Source organism: Danio aesculapii, chromosome 11 (assembly GCF_903798145.1).
Source record: "Danio aesculapii chromosome 11, fDanAes4.1, whole genome shotgun sequence".
NCBI lineage: Eukaryota > Metazoa > Chordata > Actinopteri > Cypriniformes > Danionidae > Danio > Danio aesculapii.
This window is the reverse complement of record NC_079445.1, coordinates 5,781,202-5,799,864: the sequence shown is the minus strand read 5'-3', so window position 1 is coordinate 5,799,864 and position 18,663 is coordinate 5,781,202. Positions and strand designations below refer to the sequence as shown.

The following is an 18,663-nucleotide window of genomic DNA, read 5'->3' as shown; positions in this document are numbered from 1 at the left end:
TCATAGTTAATTAAGCCAATCACATTCCACAATACTTAACAGATTGACCAACCACCTCCTCCATATTCTTCCAGCCTTGGTCTCTCCGTTACGAGTCCCAGTGTGTATATATAGATTGATCTGAAAGCACTGGGTAATTACCAACATCGACAATAAGCTTTTCCTTCACTTTGACATATTGCTGTTCTCTGGTGTAGCATCAACTTAAATAGCTAGTTAGTCACTAGTATATTTGTATAAAGCGATCTGAATGGCTGACACCTGCATTGGCGCCTCAAAAGTTAAAATTGCCTGTTCGGATCAATGAGTAAAAATTGGTGTTTATAGAAGAGTCAAATTACTTTGGTCACTCAGATACTCAAGTGCTGAATATCTCTTTGACACCATTCATTCATTTTCTTTTCGGCTTAGTCCCTTTTTTATACCGGGGTCGCCACAGCGGAATGAACCACCAATTTATCTAGCACATGTTTTTACACAGCGGATGCCCTTCCAGCTGCAACCCATCTCTGGGAAACATTTACACACACTCATTCACACTCATACACTACGGACAATTTAGCTTACCCAATTTAGCTTACCCAATTCACCTGTACTGCATGTCTTTGGACTGTGGGGGAAACCGGAGCACCCAGGGGAAACCCACGTGAACGTAGGGAGAACATGCAAACTCCACACAGAAACGCCAACTGAGCCAGCCGAGGCTAGAACCAGCGACCTTCTTGCTGTGAGGCGACAGCACTACCTACTGCGCCACTGCGTCACCCCTTTGACACCATTGATCACCTCAGAAAATAGTATTTGAAATAAAATTACTTTATCTGCTTGTCAAGTCATGACGTATCGGTGATATATGAAATTGTATGAAATACTGTTTCCGGGTCCAAGCCGCTACTAGTAAAATATTCGTTTATGACCACTTTTTAGTGTTATATGACTAAAAAGTGGTCATAAACGAATATTTTTGTCAATTCAAATGAGTAGCGGCTTGGACCCTGAAATAGTCATGGTTATATAAATATATAAATATATATATCGCGATCGTGATTTTCGAAAGCATTACATTGCTTTGTAAATATTTATTATAACCATTTGATGAAACTCCCCATATAGTCTTCAATATGAATCGGAAACTACGAGTCCTCTCAGGGAGTGATTCGTTCATCCATGCATGCGCAGACTGCGCACATTTGTGCAGGTGGTATCATTTCAAGTCTTTTGAGTCGTTCTTTGCGGAAAGGCAGAAGCCAATCATATGCATTTAGGGGGGGAAAGAGAATTGATCCGTTCATCTCTCGAGTCCTCTATCGGGTTTGATTCATTTGTTCATCACGGACCAATCATATGCATTAAGAGCCGGAAAGAGATTTGATCTGTTCACCTCTCGAGTTCTTGGGTTTGAGTCATTCATTCATCACGGGCCAACCATATGCGCTTAGAGCCGGAAAGAGAATTGATCCGTTCATCTCTCGAGTCCTCTATCGGGTTTGATTCATTTGTTCATCACGGACCAATCATATGCATTAAGAGCCGGAAAGAGATTTGATCTGTTCACTTCTCGAGTTCTCGGGTTTGAGTCATTCATTCATCACGGGCCAACCATATGCGTTTAGAGCCGGAAAGAGAATTGATCCTTTCACCTCTCGAGTCCTCTATCGGGTTTGAGTCATTCGTTCATCACGGGCCAATCATATGCATTAAGAGCCGGAAAGAGATTTGATCCATTCATCTCTCGAGTCCTCTATCAGGTTTGAGTCATTCGTTCATCATGGGCCAATCATATGCGTTTAGAGCCGGAAAGAGAATTGATCCGTTCATCTCTCGAGTCCTCTATTGGGTTTGATTCATTTGTTCATCACGGACCAATAATATGCATTAAGAGCCGGAAAGAGATTTGTTCCGTTCACCTCTCGAGTTCTCGGGTTTGAGTCATTCTATCACATGATGAACGAACGACTCTAGAACCAGAAGGTGAACTAATCATCATGGCTCCTATCGGCTCAGACTGTGTACATTAGTTAAGATTATATGTGACTGCCAGTGTAACATGAACGAACCACTGACATTTGAAGACATGAAGAGGTGAGCTGAGTAAAGAGACAAAAATACCTTCATAGACAAAAGAGCAGGTAAACACTGAATTATTATTTAATTATTATTATTATTATTATTATTATTATTATTATTATTATTATTATATAAATAGTATTCTATTTATGACTTATTTGTCGTGTGATCAACCTTTTGGGCTAGTTGTAGATGTGTTTGGAAGCAATTCGTAACATTTTAATTATAATTTGGCAAATTGAACCAAATGAAATGACTCGAAAAAAGATTCGTTCATCTCGATGAACGAGACTCAAAGATCCGAGTCAGTAAAATGATCCGAACTTCCCATCACTACAGACAATATATCACTTTAAACTATAAAAAATGTTCAAAAAATGTTCATAAAAGTCATTTTTCTCAAGAATTTAAGGTTAAAAGTTGTTGGAAGAAAGATCAAGCTCCCAAAATGCAATTTAATGCCAAAATAAACCAGAAAAAATAAAAACTTGAATCACAAAATGTGGAAAACTGCTAACCTATGGATATTTTTTACAATGATTGACAAAAGTCAGCTGAAAGGAGTTTAGGACTACAGTTAGAGCAACACAGGTTGACAAAAACACAGATCTGATGCACGTAAGACATCAGGCATCACACATTGCTTTCCAAACTGCAATACTTGTCATTCTCACCATTTTACACATTCTCAAGCTCCTCTGCATGGCTGTGTTAAATATCTTTGCTGAATTTGAAAATGTTTGAAGAATTCCCAAAAAATGACACAAAACAAGCATGACTGTAACATCTTTTCCATCCTTATTTCTGAGAAGCAGAACCGTAACCCATCCCCGCTCAGAAACACAGTCGCGTTGGTTGCTGTGCCAGAGTGCAGGTCTCTTATGAGATGCACAGAGAAGCGTTTAATAAAAAAGGCCATCTTTGGCCCTCCGGCTTGCTGACCATAGAGAGCGAGATTAATGGAGGGATATAGCAGGAGAGGAGAGAAGGTGAGAGCAGAAGTCAAATTAGAGATAGAGAAAGTGCAAACACTCCGTTAACCTTGAGCGGCTGTTTCGAACAAGTTTACACACAAGTTTAAACAGTCGGACCCCCCCAAAAAATACAAATATTCTGAAACTATTCTGAAAAAAGGGTTTCTTTAAAAAGATACAGGTTAGTAAGAACACAAGGGTGAAATAATAGAGACATCTCGTCAATGAGAAACAATGCTTTCCTTTCCTTCAATGCTTCCCTGCCCTTTTTTAGAGTAGGGTCTTTCTGCAGATTGCAAGACAGGGGCATAACATGAAGGGGCTTTAGGCGCGTAACTTGTACAAGAACAGCTCTGATTACTTTATCTTGGAATACTGAATCTTTCAACATAGACAACAACATGCGACACACATTTCCCAGCTGAACAGGTGGATATCTGTGCTGTGCTATATTTTGGACTGTTGATAAAAGCGATTGGGCTGTTTGGCCTACTGCGCGGGAAAGTTCAGCTATGATCACGCGCGTGTTGTGAATTAATCCAAGCTGACAAAAAGTTCAGCTCCAGCCTGCAGGCACCATTGATATGCTTCTGTTTTCAGCCTCTATCGCACTATTACTCCACCCTTTCATCCTTTTTTCCCTTATTCCATCCTTTATGTTCCCTTTTATTCTTCGACGACAGTGCTCGGCGTCCACAATCAATTTCGCACGCTGCTGAAATTAAACGCATAACCAGTGAGAGATAAGAGAAGCGTTTCTCTTCTAGTATTACGGTATTATTTCCAAGCAGCCAAATTAATTATATTTCTGATTCAGGAGGTGTCACAATGTGTCCTGGTACAATTCTGGGAATTGAGTTATTCAGATCCACGTCAACAAAATGATTGGACAGAGGTTAATGGAGAAATTTGGTGGTCAGCTGTCGGTTTTTTTTCAGCTACTGGTAATTTTTCTCTTTTTTGTCCACTTACAATATCCAAATGCTAGGTCTGAAAATAGTCTAGAAAAAAAATCCACACATTAAAGCAAGAAAAAGTAAAAATAATTGTCATGTTTAAAAAAAATGGTTCAATTTTTTTGACCCATATGACCCATACAGTATATTATATTAGTATTAGGGCTGCATGATGTTGGGAAAATCTGACATTGCGATATTGCGATATATATGTTGCGATGCGAATACAGCTTTATTTGGAATAAATTCTTCATTTTAGATCGATTAGGGTAATTTTGTAGGGGATTAGATCTTGAATAATATATAACAAATAAATCACAAGCATAGACAAACTAAATATAGCAAAGATAAAGGTGAATTATAGTTTTCTGGAGAGTCTAACAGTATTCAGGTATAGATATTGAACAATCAACACTGCATAGTCTTTATTATTCATTCAAACATTCAATTTCGTCCGCTTCTTTGGGGCCGAGTCACGGGGGGAGCTGTCTTAGGAGAGAACCCCAGACTTCCCTCTCCCCAGACCCTTCCTCCAGCTCCTCGGGGGGATCCCAAGGCGTTCCCAGGCTAGCCGAGACATAGTCCCTCCAGCGTATCCTGGGTCTTCCTGGAGGCCTCCTCCTGGTGGGACATGCATGGAACACCTTTTTAGGTAGGCGTCAAGGAGGCATCCGAAACAGATGTCAGAGCCACCTCAGCTGACTTCTCTCGATGTGGAGGAGCAGCAGCTCTACTCCAAACTACTCCCGGGTGACAGAGCTCCTCACCCTATCTATCCTGCGAAGTTAACTAATTTCAGCCGCTTGTATCTGAGATCTTGTCCTTTCGGTCATGACACAAAGCTCATGACTATAGGTGAGAGTAGGAACGTAGATTGACCAGTAAATCGAGAGCTTTGCCTTTCGGCTCAGCTCCTTCTTTACCACAACGGACAGGTACATTGACCGCATTACTGCTGCCGCTGCACTGATCCACCTGTCAGTCTCACGTTCCATCCTTCCCTCACTTGTGAACAAAACCCCAAGATTCTTGAACTTCTCCACCTGGGATAAGGACTTTCCTCCAACCTAGAGATGGCAAATCACCTTTTTCTGGTTGAGCACTATGGCCTCGGACTTGGAGGTGCTGATTCTCATGCCGGCCTAGTTACACTCGACAGCAAACGGCCCCAGTGCATGTTGAATTTCCATATTTGATGAAGCCAACAGAACAACATCGTCTGTGAATAACAGAGATGAAATCCTGTGGTCCCCGAACCAGACCCCCTCCAGCCCAAGGTTGCGTTTTGAAATTCTGTCCATAAAAATTATAAATAGAATTGGTGACAAAGGACAGCCCTGCCGGAGTCTTCCTGGCTCCAGGGTGGGGCCCCAGCTGTGCCATACTGGGTGACGTCACGGTCCTTGTTGTTGTTGTGCTCATACGGGGTTTTTGAACCGCACTTAGTCTGACCTGTCACCTAAGACCTTTTTGCCTTTGGCGACCCTACCAGGAGCATTAGCGCCTGACAACATAGCTCTTAAGATAACTCAGGCAACCTTCAACAACTACCTGTTCCACAATGTATCAGCCTCTTAAGACTCCCCTTGTGGGTGGTGGGCCTGCAGGAGGATGGTCCTACGTCGCTCCTTCTGGCTGACCCCGGCCGGGTTCCATGGGACAAAACCGGCCACCAGGTGCTCGCATATGAGCCCCAACCCCAGTCTTTATTTATTCATTAATTTTCTTCTCGGCTTAGTCCCTCTATTTATCAGGGGTCACAGTGGAATAAACCGCCAACCCATGCAGCCTATGTTTTACGCAGTGTATGCCCTTCCAGCTGTAACCCATCACTGGGAAACACCCACACACTCTGGCATTCACACTCATACACTATGGCCAATTTAGTTTATTTAATTCACCTGCCACATGTCTTTGGACTGTGGGGGAAACCGGAGCACCCGGTGGTAACCTACACGGAAACAGGGAGAACATGCAATGTCCACACAGAAATGCCAACTGTCCCAACCGAGGCTCGAACCAGCGACCTTCATGCTGTGAAACATTTGAAAATAGTTTGTAAAGCTTAATTTGTGGGTGAACTGTCATTTTTACTCCACTATAATTCATCTCTGCATTAACTATAATAAACTATAATCCCAACTCAACATTGAAGATCCTGCGATGTGACTATTGCGGATGCACACATTGCGATATCAATGCTGAAATGATAAATTGTGCAGACCTAATGAATATAAATGTATTTGACCCATATACAGTATGATGTTTCGATTGATATTTTATCTTTAGTCACATTTGTTTTATCTCAAGCGTGCTCTTTATCAATACTGCTATCTCTTTTTTAACCAGTAAGTAAGGAAATAAAAGAGAGAGAAGGAGAGAAAGAATCAATAGTGCCAAAATTGTTGTGGAAATCATGCCTGAGGGACAGTCAGTTCATTTGTGTTGAAATAAATTAAACACCTTGTTTTTAACATTTTTTCATTCCTTTTCAACCCATTTATTCACATTTTGTATGTTTTTAACCATTTTTTATATTTGTTATATTTTATTTAATATACTTGTTGTATTTCATGCTTCTTTTAATCTTATTAAAGCACTTGGAATTACCATTGTGTATGAAATGTGCTATATAAATAAACTTGCCTGGCCTTCTGTTTTAAAAAAATAGAGATTTACATATGAAAAAGCTTTCTGAATTAAGAGAAAAACACAAGGTTGAAGTAGACTTTCTATCTTCTATATGGATGATGGTCAGCTGTTTTTTTCCCCTCACAATCAATCCTTTTTTAGGTGACATTAAACAACAGAAGTAACAGAAACAAAATAGAGCGCTGAAGCTTAGGTTAGCTATGGAGAAACCGGTAGCTAGGAAACAGAGTGGCGACGTCTCACATTTGCACTCTACCAGCACGCTTACCTAACCATGCCATAGCAGACACATGTGGAAATACAACTAAAAGCTATATTTGACAAATCAAAACCATTCAAACCGGCAACCTAATAGGAGTATTATTATTATTTTACAGGATCTTGTTATTAGAATCATAGATACAAATGTTTCTTCCAAGGCATAATTCGGGTTGGCAGCCCAAATAATGTTACCTAGGTTTACACCTTAACATGAAGTGAATCTTTTCTGTTTACTTTTAATTATTTTTAGGGTTTTTTCACCTTTATTATGATAGGACAGTGGAGATTACAGACATGAATGCCATTTGGAGCAGAGAGGAGGGAAGGGTTGTCAAAGGACCTCGAGCTGGGAACTTGGCACAAGCACATATACAGTGCTCAGCATATACTGTCTGAGTATACCTCTCACAAATCTTTCATTTAAGTGAAGTTTCATAAACTAATTTCGAGAGGAGCACGGGATATGATTGAGCACGTCTGGCCACTCATCTCTAATCAGTAATAATCCAATTAGAGTGATCCTAGTTTACTATAAATGGATCATTTTCTCCCTACTGTTTCTATCTTCGTTTGGAAGAATCCCCCCTTCCACCCCATCTCCTCCTTTTCCTCCCTTTTCTAAAGGGGGAGCTCTCGAGACCTACCTGATCTCAGATCTCCTGATATGCTTATCTACCCTGGGCTGAAATATCTCCGAGCTCAGGGTTCTCTCCTGGGACAGCGCGGGGTCTATGTGACACGATATTATGAACATGATGTAATAACGACAATAACAAACCCATTCGAAATAGGAAAACAATATGTTATGTTATGAAGATACATCATATAACTCAGGATATTAAGGACACAACCGCAATGATCACCTCGTTCACTATGATATAACGGCCAACTTTTAACTATAAACAGAAGTCCCACTTCCAAGCTCTTCTGATTGGTCCACTGCTAATGTTATATGAAATAAACAATTATATATATGTATATAATATTATATGTATATATTACCATAGGCTAGTGGTTATATTACCACAGCAACTATTGAATTAATAAAACAAATTATTTCAAGTACTTTACTATAGTATGGTCCAAAACAACTACATTATTCACTAAAATTAGCTGCAACCCAGTACTGGGAAACATCCATTCACAATCATTCACACACTTCGGCCAATCAAATTCATCGAATTCACCTGTACCGCATGTTTTTGGACTGTGGCGGAAGCCGGAGCACCCTGCACATGCAAACTCCACACATAAATGCCTTACCGACGCAGCCGAGGCTCGAACCAGCGACCTTCTTGCTGTGAGGCGAACATGCTACCCACTGAGCCACCGTGTAGCCATCTGAAATCATGATACTTTAAGATATGTATGAACAGAGTATGATAGAAACCCAGCTATGTTCTCTTTCTTGTTTTACCCTGTTTGAAACAGTACAGAAGAGAGCTTCGGCGCTGATAACCTACATATCGGGCATCCCCCGTCCCCCTTCCCTCCATCCTACTTCACTTATTGTCCAACTATCAAAGGCAAAAACCGAATAAGTAGAGCTTCTGTGCTCCTACTTGTCAAAAATCACAGATATGACAAACCTATTATGACAAAAACCCACCCTTTTGCCCCTTTATCGATGTACTGTAGTGAAGTGTGCCACGTGATGTCAGCTGTCTTCTACTACGACACACTATACAACTAAAAGCAATCGATTCTCGCCCATTGGCTTATATAAATCAACACGACACCCTACGTCAAACAGATTGTGCCAAAATTGGGATTCGAACCTGACATCCAAAACACATCTGGCCTGACCCTGACCATAGGAATAATGCCTATATTTCTGAGATGTGTGCAATGTGGAGTTGTTTTTCGAGCACCAAGCAAGAGTGTAAGAGAGCCACAGTACAATGGCAATCAATATCTAAAGCCCTCAAGATATTTTGCTTGGTGCAGTACAGAAAGAAAGAGTGTGTAGGATGAATGCGTTTGTGTCTACGTCTGTACTGAGAGGTAGTAGTGTAAGCCTGGGAGTGGGAGAACTGCATGGATGTGTATAGTTCTGCTTGCCAATCCATTGGTGTGGATCAAATGCTCCCAGGAGGAAAACAGCTTGATAAAGGGATGCAGACATGACAGAAAGGATGATTGTTAGTTTGTTAGCTTTAAGTCCTTGTCATGTGACTCTCAACACAATCGTCAAGTGCTGCTGTGATCTCCACATGAAAAGTGCTTCAGATGGCATCACAGAAAGCTATTTAATGAAGTTGCTGGGCAGCAAAAAGTGTATAGTCCTTACAGTACACAATTATGGAAAGAAATAATCTTCATTTGGAGTTTTTAACAAGAAAACGTGACATTAAATGGGATCAAATTTAGGTTTACGATATTCATTCATTCATTCTGCTTTAGCTTAGTCCCTTATTTATTAGGGGTCACCGCAGCGGATTCAATTCACCTATGAACCTTTTTCTTGGCTTTTGCATGGAGGGCGCCATAGCGAACAGCGTCTTCCGGTAGAATGTTTACAACTTCCATTCACAGCATTTACAACTGGTAATTTGCGATGTTAAAATTGGTTTCAATAGCATTAAGTGGATTATGGAGTGTTTTAGTGACATATAACTTTGAAAAGTGTAGGTTAAAGCTGTTCTAATCTGTCAGATGTGATTCAAGCGCGAGAGAAAAACGTTCTCCTAGTTCACGTGTCTGCTGTCAGAAATACAGAGTGTGTGTGTGTGTTCCCGACCTGTTAGCTCAGAGGCTCTTCAATGTGTGCACTAGGGGTGGGCGATATGACCTAAAATTAATATCACGGTATTTTTCATCTTTTGAACGGTGACGGTATAATATCATGGTATTACTTTCAATAGCAAAATAATATACATCTCAAGGAAGAACGGACAAAAGAAAGTCTCACTTCTATCACTCTTTAAAAGTTTGGGTTTGGGTCATTGTAAATGCTCAGTCTCATTATGAGCGGATCTTCATTTCTCTGTGTTGGTGGAATAAAGCAGGCGAGTCAGCCGCACCAATTTATGAGCAGACAGAGCAGGATTGTCGCGATGACCACCAGCGCAATTCCGCTCTTTGTTATGAGCTGTAGTTTCAGTGTAAACTTAGTAAAGGTGAGTTTCTTTGGCGATGATGTGTACAGTGTTAGATTTTATATTTAGCGGACATTTGCGCTGAACACGCGGTGAATGCAAAGCATCGAGATTCGGGCACCTTCTCCGAAAACACTCGATTGATCTCAGCTGGCGGATCAACATTTACCTCATGTCATGATCGCTGTCATCTGCGCCATTATTATTATTATAACTTTAGGTGAGGTTTGCAAACCTGTGCACTTTTCACTCTTCAGCCATTTGCATTTCCTGCAGTAACAAAAGCTCCCTGTTATCTGACAGCGGGAAGCGTTGAGTGACTGACAGCTATGAACCAACACAGCAGCAGGGTAGAGCGATTCAGCAAGTTTTTAGAGAAAATCAAATCAGATTGCACAACAACCATTATATTCAGACACACAAATGCTCCCAAATATATTTTGAGGGCGCATAGATTAAATTTCGGGTGCTCATGCGACCAAAATGGTTGCAATTTCGAGCCCTGTAGTATAAGGACATGTATTCAGACCACAACTGAACGTTTGAAGAAAATTATTGTTTTTTATTGTTAATTGTTAATTATTACATTATTTAGAATTAGCTATTATTGATGTAAATGCAGCCGTTCAAGGCGCATAATTGATTTATTACGGTATTGACGGTATTAGAAAATCCATGTCGTGGCGCAATGTCACACCGGTGATGACTATGACACCGGTGTACCGCCCATCCCTAGTGTGCACACGCACACAAACACGCTCTATAACTGCATTATAGGGGAAAGCGGGGCACAAAGTAACACTTTTTGGTTTTGGTCAAATAATAAACATAAAACATAAAGTATTGGGGTTAGAAAAAACATTTAATTTTTAACAACAAAACACAAGCCTCTCCTACAAATGAGCACTGAAAGTATGATCACCAGACCTATGGTTTCCGTGCAGTGTTGCCAAAAGTGCCAGAAGTAAAAATTTTACTATTAACCCCACCTGCGGGGCAAGTTGTAACAGAGGGTTAGTTGTAACACATGCTTAAAAAGGCAGATTACACACAGTTAATTTAAGTTTAGTTTACTTTAAATAGTAGCTATATTTTCTCTGTACCTAGCTCAATTTATTTTTTATTCTACATAGCACAGTATGTTTATTGAATTAAAACATTTGGATTTATTTGGATTATTATCCATTATTATACAAAGCATTTATTTGCATTATTATCAATTAAATATTTTTTGTCTATCAAAAAAAAAAAAAAAAATCTATTAAAAATCATTTTATTTAAAAAAGTTCTCAACATTACACTCAAAATTAAAAAAAGATTGTGTTAGTTTAGTTGGTGTCCAACAGTGTGTGGCTTAATTGTAACACCCTGGTATAACTAACCCCGCTGGGTTTTCTTCAAAACTGGCTAGCAGTCACTGTGTGTTTTTTACATCTTACAAAAAGTTTTCATCTTTTAGCCTAGAAGACGTTGATCACAATATAAGATTTGACGTTCATATTTTCACAGATTTTTTTTTATAAAAAAAAAATATTGACTATAATAAAAAATACTTTTATGCTGCAAAAATGGTTTCTCTTGTGTTTCTCATCCAAATTTCGCAGAAATTTTTCAATAATTGGCAGGAAGATGTCTGCCGACACTGTGGTGAAAACATCTGAAGCATGCCATGGTTAACCCTGAGCAAATACCTTAAAACTCCATGCTACATTTAACCCTGTGTTACTTTGTGCCCCGCGCTCCCTTAGAGCAAACCAGATTATTGGCATGAAACTTAACAGAAATATAAGTCATGCAATTTACAAAAATGACCAATAAAAGTGCGTTACTGATACTCTGCTGGCTGATTTGCATGTTGATTCTAATCGGGAGATGTTTATGTTTCATTTAGTTGGTTTGTGTTGTGTAGTATTTACCATGGTATGTGTTTTTCTGTCATTTCAAAACGCCACTTCATTTTCACTTTGTGACACTAATTAAATCAATGTGTTAGTGGGACAGTACAGGCTACGTGTGTGTGTGTCAAACATTTTGGTGAATTACAGTTTTTTGTGTTGATTATATATTTTGTTTCGACTTTAGCGATGACGAGGCTTCACTTAGATGCCGTCGGACAACGAGGGGAAAATGCCTTACAGCAGTCGTCTTTCATTCCTATTAGATTGCATTTTTTAAACGATCAGTCCAGGAGGTGGCGCTGATCGACAGCAGTATTAATTCAAAGATGTTAAAAGCGAATAAAATAGATTAAGGCCCAATCTCAATTCTATTTTTGTACCCCTTCCCCCTTACAACCGAGGGTTAAGGGGAAGGGCTTCAAAATTTACCCCTAGGAATTGGGACAGCACTACAGCACCTGCACACGTCCTCATATGTCATCGCGATCTCTTGCTTCATATGAGATCAGACGATGGTGACAGCTGTAGTTATTCCAGTTGTGCTATTTTTTGGATCTTCAGGAGATCACTGAAGGCATATATCATGTTATCATAATGATCTAATGTGGAAATAAGATCGTAACAGTACTGTGCATTTACACAGTGGCCATATTCATCTATGTAAACACAAGAAAGCAACATTAACAATATAGCAGACGCTGTAAAAAGGTTATTGACAGCCACTAGACTTTTCTGACAGGGTATTCCTGTGTCATAGAGTGTCAGAATGTTGTGGGACTGCTCTACAGAAGTTATTATAAGGAATTATAGATTTAGCGTTTTTTTTTAAGCATGATGGTAAAACATGAACGCGGTTATGAATATATTAAAACATGTGCTTATTTGTCACAAAAATTTGTAATAATGACATGAAATACTAATTTGTGGATCTCCTAACTTCAAATACTATTCAACTCCGGGTTCAATACAGCTGTTGTGGCTGCTGTATTCTGGGAAATTCTTACTCCTTGGTTTCGAGTGTGGTCCTGAAAAATCTTCATTCAAAGGCTATTCATCCCTTCCCCTTAGCACTACGCCTTCAAGCTAAAGAGAATTGGGACACCGTTACCCCTTGGCGTGCATGCGCAAAATGAGGGGTAGGGGTAAGGGGAAGGGCTAAGGGGTAGAATTGGGATTGGGCCTAAAACTATCGTTTCAGAGCTGTCCAAATGTGACTGTTTATACGCATCAACTGCTGACCGGAAGTTCTTAGCATTCTCCTTGCGCATACACGCAAAGCATAATGGGTAATTTTGCTTTCTAGGAATAGGGAATGTCTTTGGACTTGTGGGTAAACCAGAGCACCCGAAGAAACCCACATGAACACGTGGAGAACATATAAACTCTATACAGAAATGCCAACTGGCCAAGCCGGGACTCAAATCAGCGAACTTCTTGCTGCATAGCAGCAACTCAATGCATTTAGACATGTAGACATGGTCAAGACGATCTGCTGCAGTTCAAACTGAGCATCAGAATGTGGATGAAAGATGATTTAAGTGAGTTTGAACGTGGCTGGTCTGAGTATTTCAGAAACTGCTGATCTACTTGGATTTTCACGCACAACTATCGCTAGGGTTTACAGAGAATGGTCCGAAAAAGAGAAAATATCCAGTGAGCTGCAGTTCTGTTGGTGCAAATGCCTTGTTGATGCCAGAGGTCAGAGGAGAATGGCCAGACTGGTTCCAGCTGATAGAAAGGCAACAGTAACTCAAATAAGCACTCGTTACAACTGAGGTCTGCAGAAGAGCATCTCTGAACACACAACACGTCCAACCTTGAGGCAGATGGGCTACAGCAGCAGAAGACCACACCGGGTGTCACTCCTGTCAGCTAAGAACAGAAAACTGCGGCTACAATTCACACAGGCTCACCAAAACTGGATAATAGACGATTGGAAAAACTTTGGTCTGATGAGTCTTGATGTCTGCTGCAACATTCGGATGGTAGGGTCAGAATTTGGCATCAATAACATGAAAGCATGGATCCATCCTGCCTTGTATCAACGGTTCAGGCTGGCGGTGGTGGTGGTGTAATGATGTAGGGGATATTTTCTTGGGCCCATTAGTATCAATTGACTCCAAGTCAACTCCACAGCCTAACTGAGTATTGTTACTGACCACGTCCATCCCTTTGTGACCACAGTGTACCCATCTTCTGATGGCTACTTCCAACAGGATAACATACCATGTCATAAAGCGTGAATCATCTCAGACTGTTTTTTTTAACATGACAATGAGTTCACTGTACTTAAACAGCCTCCACAGACACCAGATCTCAATCCAATAGAGCACCTTTGGGATGTGGTGGAACGGTAGATTCGCATCATGGATTGTGCAGCCAACAAATCTGCAACAACTGCGTGATGCTATCGTGTCAATATGGACCAAAATCTCTGGGGAATATTTTCAGTATGTTGAATCTATGCCACGAAGGATTAAGACGGTTCTGAAGGCAAAATGGTGTCCAACCCGCTAATAGTAAGGTGTACCTAATAAAGTGGCCACTTATTGTAGTTGTACATTTTAATTTAATATCTTTTTTTTTTAAAGGATTAATTTAATATCGCTATAATATAGAGTCTACAAATAACTTTAACTCATGTGAACTTCATAAATCTCCAATATTTAAAACAGCTTTTAGCTTGTACATATTTAAACGCACTGCTTTAATGAATCAAAATGACTTGCTTCTATAAAACATCTTGCCTGGATTTAATAAATCAACAGTAATAAATTGGATAACAATGTCGCATTAATATTTGTACAAAATATTTCTACATAATTAATATGCTCACCACGCATAGTGGGTAAAAACTTGTTAAACATCTTAATTGCATTTGATTATTAATGCTAAACTGACTAAAAATCATGTCGAAATCACCATGTGCAAAGAGAAAATAAATGATGTGTAGTGGCTAATGGATATAGGATACTGTATATCTTAACAGGAAGCTGCCCACCCTAACACAAAATGTGTGTTATTAAAGAGACGAGGATTGTGTGTAGCAGATACGTGATGAACAGACAGAGGTGAGAAAACCAGTGTGTCCTTGAAAAGCTGCAGTTCTGTGCATTTCCTGCAAGCACGGCTGCCACATGGAGCAGAGAAAATAGGCAAGTAAAGACAGAGCGTCTAATGACACAATAGCAGAGGACGGCACCATATGCCACCTACTCACTCTCATTACACACACACGCTCACACACTCATGCACTTGCTCATGCATTATGAGTAAGCACTAATGAGGGGAATTTGAATCTATTTGAGCTGAATATGGATCTAAAAAGAGTCTTATGATAGTCGATATAAAGCAGTTTAGGGAGTAACGCATTACAAAAGTGATGTGATTACAGTAGTGTATTACTTTTTTGCGGCAAAGCAGTAATATAATTAATATACTGATATTTTTTCGGTTATATTATTACTCAGTCTTAGCAATGCAAGTTACAACAATGCATTTTTAAGGGATTGTATTAAATAATGTTATTTTTAAGAATGTTTTAATGTTACACAGAAAAATCTGCAGGTCAAGTAGTATGTTTGTCGAATTTGATGCATCACCGGATTCTAGAAAGCTTGCCAGCAAAATCTCTGTCAAAGCCAGCAATGATGAGGTAATCTACACACTACCTGACAAAAGTCTTGTTGTCTATTCAAGTTTTAGTAACACAAATAATAACTTGACTTCTAGTTGATCATTTGGTATCAGAAGTGGCTAATATGAAAGGCAAAGGCCTCTAGATTACGCTTATTTTACCAGAATAAAATATGATCATGCCTTTTTTTTTTCCATAATATTTTTTATTTTCGTTTTCAGTTCGTACACATTGAAATACAACATTTTCCAAACATTTTTTACAACAATAACCTTGTTGCGTTCGCAAATTATACAAAATATGGGAATATACATATTTATATTAAAAACTAAACAAAAACAAACAAACAAAAATAATAAATAAATAAAAAATACAAGTAAAAACTGCTCCTCCTTTTATCGGTAATGGTAATCTATTCAAAAATGACCATTATAATCAAACTGAGTACAAGGTAGAGCAAATATATATTGAAGAATATATCAATACAGAACTATAAGACTGGAACTGCATTGTCCACTAAAAATTATTCATCAACTTCTTCCTCTGTTAATTCCACTTCTTTGATATAACTAATGAAAGGACTCCATGTTTTCAAATACACGCTGTTTAGCTTTTAGTATAGAAGCTTTTTTTTTTCTAATTGCAGGCTTGATGCCTTGATTTTTAATGATTTAATTAGGACTGTAAGGTCTGACTTTTTAACAGAAATAATGTACAGTATAGAATATAAAGTCATGGTGCAGTGGAAAAAGAATTGATATATTATATGACTTCCATGAGCTTGGAGGACTGCATCCATACATCTCTAGCAACCACTCAGAATAAAGTCATCTGGAATGGCAAAGAAAGCGTTCTCCCAGACTCCCAGAGTTCATCAAGATTCTTTGGATTCATCTTCAATGCCTCCTCCATCTTACTCCAGACATGCTCAATAATGTTCATGTCTGGTGACTGGGCTGGCCAATCCTGGAGCACCTTGACCTTCTTTGCTTTCAGGAACTATGATGTGTAGGCCATACCTTTCAATATTCGGATCATAAAATCCGGGAGATTTTATCAGGGGGGGTGTGCACGTAGTGAAGAGCAGGGGGGAGGAGGGGTGCGCGCGAACTGAAGAGCGGGGGTGAAGGTGCGTGCGAACTGGGTAGCACGTATGAAGATGGTTGCGCGTTGGGTTTGAGCATGAGGAGCGGGGTGGGGGGGATTGGCGGTGGGGGAGGGGTGGAGATGGGTCTGAAATATGGGACACTACTGGAAACACGGGAGTGTTGGCAGGTATGGTGGAGGCTGAAGTATGAGAAGGAGCGCCATCCTGCTGAAGAGTTTGCCCTCTCCTGTGGTTTGTAATGTAATGGGCAGCACAAATGTCTTGATACCTCAGGCTGTTGATGTTGCCATCCACTCTGCAGATCTCTCACACGCCCCAATACTGAATGTAACCCCAAACCATGATTTTCCTTCACCAAACTTGACAGATTTCTATGACAATCTTGGGTCTATGCGGGTTCCAGTAGGTCTTCTGCAGTATTTGTGATGATTGGGATGCAGTTCAACAAATCGACCTTCTGCCACTTTTCCAAATGATCAACTAGAAGTCAAGTTATTATGTGTTGCTCTTACATCTAGGATCGACGACAAGACTTTTGTCAGGTAGTGTATGGTTCATATGCACAGCATGATAGATTAAGCCATTACTGTGCTCATCTAGGTGTAATTTGCCATTTTTTGAAAGTCGCTGACTTTCATTTTCAAACTGTTTGCTTTTATTGAATATTTTTTCAAGATCTGAGATAAATGATCTGCTGCTGCTTTCAATAATATGGCTACAAATGTCACTTAAAATCAGAGATGGCAACAGAACACACATCCTTCAAGTAGAAGTACAGATACTCATGTTTAAAACGACCCTAGTAAAAGTTGAAGTACTGCCTACACTTTTGTACTCAAGTAAAAGTAAAGAAGTACAGCCTGTACATGTGCTTAAGTAAAAAGTTTCCCTTAATACCACCTGTTTTAGTTTTATGCTGGTAACTAGAGCTCACATCATATTGATACATTCATTCATTTTCCTTCAGCTTAGTCTCTATTTAAGAGGTCGCCACAGCGGAATGAACCGCCAACTATTCCGCCATACGTTTCACCTAGCTGATGGCCTTCCAGCTGCAACCCAGTACTGGGAAACACCCATACACACTCACATTCTCACACACACACACTCATACACTATGGCCAATTTAGTTTATCTAATTCCCCTACACCACATGTCTTTGGAAACGGCAACTGTCCCAGCTGGGACTTGAACCAGCAACCTTTTTGCTGTGAGGCAACAGTGCTAACCACTGAGCCACCCCATATCGATACATATATACAAAAAATCACTTACATTTTAGATTTTAATGTAAAAATTGTGGCTAATATTGCAAAACAACACTGCTCAAAAATCTGCCCCATGTATCATCATCCTGACACAAACTCACACGTAGCTTTCTTGCTGTCAGATCAAGAACAGCAGCTGTCATTTATGATTATTGTGGTGAAAGTAACTTAATGGCTCGTTTCCACTGACTGGTACGGGTCACCTTTATCAGGCTTGCGTTTCCACTAACAAGGGTACCCTTTTGGTGGGCGTGGTGTACCACAGAAAGTTTCAGTCGACGTCATTCTCGCTCGAGGAAATGTCTACAATAAAGCTGTATGGGTCACTCACATATCATATAAGAAGCACTTCTCACAACACAGATGCTTCATACACATAAATACTTGTGTAGAAATGTTTATTACTAACTTTTCAATGAACATGAGTTGATTATAACTGCAGATCAATGACAGTGCGAAACAGCCTACTGTAACGTCTGTAATTATATTAAATAAATAAATGAATAAATGAACATATATAAACACATACAGCCCCTTACAGTCTCCAATATGTTACCAACTACAGAAGAACTACATATAGCAGACATCCGTCGGTATTTAGGTTCAAAATCAACACAAAATATAGCCTACAGTCAGTGTAAACCTCTTATCTGCGTCAGTAATCTTCAGCAGCACATGTAGCCTCTGTTAAACAGTAATTCCATCATTCCCGGTTCATATTAGTCCAAAAGGTGAAGATAATAA

The 18,663-nt window shown here is 39.7% G+C and overlaps 1 protein-coding gene across 2 annotated transcripts in view; it reads right to left on the bottom strand.

The window, feature by feature from the left end:
• The window catches only part of ptprga (protein tyrosine phosphatase receptor type Ga), a 592,629-nt gene that overhangs the window by 104,801 nt on the left and 469,165 nt on the right, over positions 1–18,663 (bottom strand). The gene's annotated exons all lie outside the window — the stretch shown is intronic.